Source organism: Staurois parvus, unplaced genomic scaffold, assembly GCF_062004578.1.
Source record: "Staurois parvus isolate SC_StPar_1 unplaced genomic scaffold, SC_StPar_1.0 ptg001133l, whole genome shotgun sequence".
Taxonomy (NCBI): domain Eukaryota; kingdom Metazoa; phylum Chordata; class Amphibia; order Anura; family Ranidae; genus Staurois; species Staurois parvus.
The window spans coordinates 2,774,596-2,780,595 of NW_028318929.1; positions in this window are offsets into that span (position 1 = coordinate 2,774,596).

The following is a 6,000-nucleotide window of genomic DNA, read 5'->3' on the forward strand; positions in this document are numbered from 1 at the left end:
AGTGGACCACCAGCCAGCACTCCTACAGGTGACCTTTGCAACTATGGGCCTGACTCCCGCTGTCCCACTCTCAGGGGAGTCCAGAACTTCGCCGCAAGGGAAGCCCTCTATCCATTGGCCTTCATCACCAGGTACATGATAGTAGCCTTTTGAACATTTTATTGCAGCATTAATTTGGATGGGTTCAGGGGACTGTGGGATACTCCATATTACTAACTGGAACAATAAGGACACTCTTCCTTGTAGTAGCTCTTATGGACAGTCCCTTAAACAGTGGGACATTAAGTGGACAGCACAATGTCACAATGTCCTTCCAGCTTAGAATGCAACTCTGATTCTCCCTGTGAACTCCCAAGGCAGGTCTTCAGTGGCACCCCTCTTTGGTCCCTGAAAGCAAGCCCTCTCAGCAAAGGCTGTGATCCTGAGCAGGCTAGACCTAGGGCAGTACAGCCAGGAAGGCAGGCAGCCCCCCTGGCTAAGAACATCTCTTCCTGGTCAAGAACCCAGGCCTCTGGGATCCATACTATATTTACACTCCCAAGTCATCATTTGGATACACCTCTTAAGGGATTGGCTGGGGCTGCATAAATATTCAATCTGCCTTTCTGACTCTTCCACAAACTATATTCTGGAACGCTCCAAAACTAGGGGAAGGAAGCCAGACTAGCAGCCTGCAGAACCAAGAGCAACCTAAAGCAATCAATTCTGCTCTGAAATACAGGAGAACCAAAACTCAATTTGCCTTACCAAAAATAAAAATAAAAATATTAAAAAACAACAACTATCAACCCAGCAGGAGGATACTACATACAGATGAAGATGTCAACTTACAGTAAAAGCCAAAATAACAGATGTTTTGTTACACAGTGTGATGAGACAATCTTATTATATTGGCCTTAAGGTGGAAGATTCCAACATGTACTCCACACTGGCATACACATAGAGACTGCCTTCATGCAAATCTCCACAGTTCAGTGCTGTCAGAATTTCTATAACAGGAACTATATTTCCATCTTTTCTCTTGCTGAAATCTTGGTTGTTTTAAACTGACTAGGTCCCATAAATCCAGGGTCACTTTCAGGTCTCCGTTCGGACAAGAGGCAATCTCTTTCCCAACTGAGATAGTATTTTTTAATTTTCAAATGAAGTGAGTACAGAATTGAGAAATCAAGGACACCTCTCAGTGCAGGAACAATGGGTTTCTGTCCTCTTTACTGCACCTGAAACAAATGAATAATATTTACCAGCCTTTCCAGGCCCCATAAATGTATACCATGGAGATACCTTGTATGTGTGACCAGGTAGACTTGTGGACACAACAAATTAACAGCCTAGTCATTCAATGACTCACCATTGTTTCAGTTCTGGGATGGGTAAACAAGAGACTAAAGGTGGGAATACACAAATAGAAAATCGACCGATCAGTCATTCGACGACCAAGAGGCGTTCGTTTGTTGGTCGAAATCGTGGTCCACATTAACCAATCTAAAAAAAAAAATCATTCGTCGGGCAATATGTAGCGCTGACGTCTTCCATACAAGTGGGAGTGATGCAGTGTCCGTGTGACCTTGTAGCCACGCCCTTCTGGCCAGAACGAGCGATATACACAACAATTACCAGCAATGAGTATAATATAAATTATTACATGACCTATATACATAAATAGTGATACATAAAATATAATATGCAGAATTCTGGTTTCATCATCTCATTAGGCCAATCGACTTTTAACATTTAGATTTTTCATTCGTGTTTACGAAGATTCCTTGGACATAAACATCCGGGTCATCTTCTGTTTCCGCTCATGTGTGATAGCGCTTGATAGATTTTTTTCATACGACCGTCATACCACCGCATAGAAAATCGGTCGTTCGTATGCGAAAAGACAACATTTTTCACTGTTGTTCAACCGTTCACAATATCGTTATCGGTTAAACATCCTGCTCATCAACGAAGAGAAAATCGTTTGATCAGTGGTTCCGCAAAATTTTTCATACCATTTTCTTATCATGTGTACGGAACATAATGCTCCGTACACACGATAAGAAAATGGTCGGAGAATTTTCACTCGATTTCTGTCGCTTTTCTAATCATGTATTCCCACCTTTAAGGTCGTTTCACATGGGCGTTCCATTTTTTTTCTTCAGTTCAGTCATGTTTTTTTCAAAGAAAAAATGAATGAGTTTACATCCGTTTTTTCATCTGTTTACATCCATTTTTTCACTCATTTTCATCTGTTTACATCCATGTTTCATCTGTTTATATTGGTTTACATCCAATAATCTAAAATAAATTGAATAACTCAGGCGCTATCTATGGTGAAATGAAAACTAAAAATTTTAATTAAACGTATAAATACTGTAGCCGCTAGTTCACACAACCCATGTCTTGGTGGGGCAAATTATACAATCATATAGTGAAGTAAAAAAATGCTGCGCTACATGAAACAATGACAATTCTTATATAACCAAAAAACCAAGTGATAAAAATATATATAGAGAGAGAGAGAAAAAGAGAGAAAGAATATAAAATAGTAGAAAAAATATTATTGAAATTAAAAAAAATATATAATAATTATATATATATATATATATATATATATATATATAAAACAAAAACCATACAAAAAATAAAAATATGTTTAAGTATGAATCAAACAAAAGTCATTCAAAAACTCAAGTTCAATCAATAAAGTGTTCATTCAGTGAACCCTCCTTTGGATAATGAAAAATATGTGCATCTGTCATCAATTCCCATGCAAAGACATTCTCCACCATATATCTGCTCAACACATGCAGTGTGACCTCACATTATACAATGTTACGATCTAACTGCACTTTTGGTCCCATATGGACTCAGAAGATCAGCTTGCTGAATGAAGACTCCAAAGTAGGCTCCCCCCTGATAAGCGTCTTTGTATCAGCCGTATTTCTCAAGAAACAGAACTCAACATAGTGCTTTATCCATCAATTAAACATAAGAAATACACTCACGTTGCGGAGGTGTATTTTGCACCAGGTATGATGAACATCCAGTGATGTACTGATTAAACACTAGATGGCAGTATCATCTCAGCAACAGTCCTGTACATGCTCAAAACAGACACCATACATATTGTAATGCAAGGCAAAGCACGGGCCCAGTTACCCCCCGGTTCACATCTATGCGGGCCACATTTTGCACGGGCACTAGAGCCCATTCCTTTGAATGGACTCCCGTACCCGTGACACGCAGGGAAGAAGTCCCTCCACTTCTTTGGAAAACGCAGCTTGCACGGGAACCTCGGTTCCCATTATAGTTGCAGAATCGATGACAGATGTACATAATTTTTTGTTATCCAAAGGAGGGTTCACTGAATGAACACTCTATTGATTGAACTTGAGTTTTTGAATGACTTTTGTTTGATTCATACTTAAACATATTTTATATGTATTTATTTATTATTTATTTTTAAGTTCAATATTAATATTTTTTCTACTATTTTATCATTATATATATATATATATATTTTTTTTTTGTATCACTTGGTTTTTTTTTGGTTATATAAGGATTGTGTCATTGTTTCATGTAACGCATCATTTTTTCACTTCACTATATGATGGTTTACATCCGTTGTTCATCCGTTTAGATCTGTTTACATCCGTTTATATCTGTCTACATCTATTTACATCTGTTTTTTGTCCGTTTACATCCGTTCCATTTTTTTTGTAGGAAGCAAAATAGGGTTTTCTTTTGTTCAAAAAACAGATGTTAATGGATACAAACATTAACGGATGTAAAAAGATGTTCATCCGTTTACATCCGCAAGCCCATAGAAATACATGGGGGTCCGTTTTTCTTCCTTAAACGGACAGATGAAAAACAGACATACGGGCCGCCCGTGTGAAAGGACCCAAACACTTCTCATTAAAGGGATCTCTATGGGTAGTTATACAGATGGAGTTTGGAACTGTTTGTTCAAACTATCCATATAACAAACAGATTCCATGGATTATCCATTGCAAGTTATAAGTAGAGATGAGCGAAGAAATGAAAAATTCGATTCGGCTGATTCGGCGAATTCCAGTGTGAAATTCGATTCGATGCGAATTTCTCCGCTACGAAGATGACTTATTTAAAGGGTTTCTAGGCTTCAGAGAGCCTTTAAATTAGTGCAGAACACTGTACCTTTAATTTAAATGCCCTTGGAGATGAGGAAGGAGAAGGAGAAGGAGAAGGATGAGAAGAAGGAGAAGGAGAAGGATGAGAAGAAGGAGAAGGAGAAGGGTGAGAAGAAGGAGAAGGATGAGAAGAAGGAGAAGGATGAGAAGAAGGAGAAGGAGAAGGATGAGAAGAAGGAGAAGGAGAAGGATGAGAAGAAGGAGAAGGATGAGAAGAAGGAGAAGGATGAGAAGAAGGAGAATGATGAGAAGAAGGAGAAGGATGATAAGAAGAAGGCTGAGAATAAGGAGAAGGATGAGAAGAAGGAGAAGGAGAAGGATGAGAAGAAGGAGAAGGATGAGAAGAAGGAGAAGGAGAAGGATGAGAAGAAAGAGAAGGATGAGAAGGAGAAGGATGAGAAGAAGAAGGATGAGAAGAAGAAGGATGAGAAGAAGGAAAAGGATGAGAAGAAGAAGGATGAGAAGAAGGAGAAGGATGAGAAGAAGGAGAATGATGAGAAGAAGGAGAAGGATGATAAGAAGGACAAGGAAGAGAAGAAGGAGAAGGAGAAGGATGAGAAGAAGGAGAAGGATGAGAAGAAGGAGAAGGATGAGAAGAAGGAGAAGGATGAGAAGAAGGAGAAGGATGAGAAGAAGGAGAAGGAGAAGGATGAGAAGAAGGAGAAGGATGAGAAGAAGAAGGATGAGAAGAAGGATGAGAAGAAGGAGGAGAAGGATGAGAAGAAGAAGGATGAGAAGAAGGAGAAGGATGAGAAGAAGGAGAAGGAAGAGAAGAAGGAGAAGGAGAAGGATGAGAAGGAGAAGGATGAGAAGAAGGAGAAGGATGAGAAGAAGGAGAAGGAGAAGGATGAGAAGAAGGAGAAGGATGAGAAGAAGAAGGATGAGAAGAAGGATGAGAAGGATGAGAAGAAGGAGAAGGATGAGAAGAAGGAGAATGATGAGAAGAAGGAGAAGAAGGAGAAGGATGAGAAGAAGGAGAAGGATGAGAAGAAGGAGAAGGATGAGAAGAAGGAGAAGGATGAGAAGAAGGAGAAGGAGAAGGATGAGAAGAAAAAGGATGAGGAGAAGGAGAAGGATGAGAAGAAGGAGAAGGAGAAGGATGAGAAGAAGGAGAAGGATGAGAAGAAGGAGAAGGATGAGAAGAAGGAGAAGGAGAAGGATGAGAAGAAGGAGAAGGAGAAGGATGAGAAGAAGGAGAAGGAGAAGGATGAGAAGAAGGAGAAGGATGAGAAGAAGGAGAAGGATGAGAAGGAGAAGGATGAGAAGGAGAAGGATGAGAAGAAGAAGGCTGAGAATAAGGAGAAGGATGAGAAGAAGGAGAAGGATGAGAAGAAGGAGAAGGATGAGAAGAAGGAGAAGGATGAGAAGAAGGAGAAGGAGAAGGATGAGAAGAAAAAGGATGAGGAGAAGGAGAAGGATGAGAAGAAGGAGAAGGAGAAGGATGAGAAGAAGGAGAAGGATGAGAAGAAGGAGAAGGATGAGAAGAAGGAGAAGGAGAAGGATGAGAAGAAGGAGAAGGAGAAGGATGAGAAGAAGGAGAAGGAGAAGGATGAGAAGAAGGAGAAGGATGAGAAGAAGGAGAAGGATGAGAAGGAGAAGGATGAGAAGGAGAAGGATGAGAAGAAGAAGGCTGAGAATAAGGAGAAGGATGAGAAGAAGGAGAAGGATGAGAAGAAGGAGAAGGATGAGAAGAAGGAGAAGGAGAAGGATGAGAAGAAAGAGAAGGATGAGAAGGAGAAGGATGAGAAGAAGAAGGATGAGAAGAAGAAGGATGAGAAGAAGGAAAAGGATGAGAAGAAGAAGGATGAGAAGAAGAAGAAGGATGAGAAGAAGGAGAATG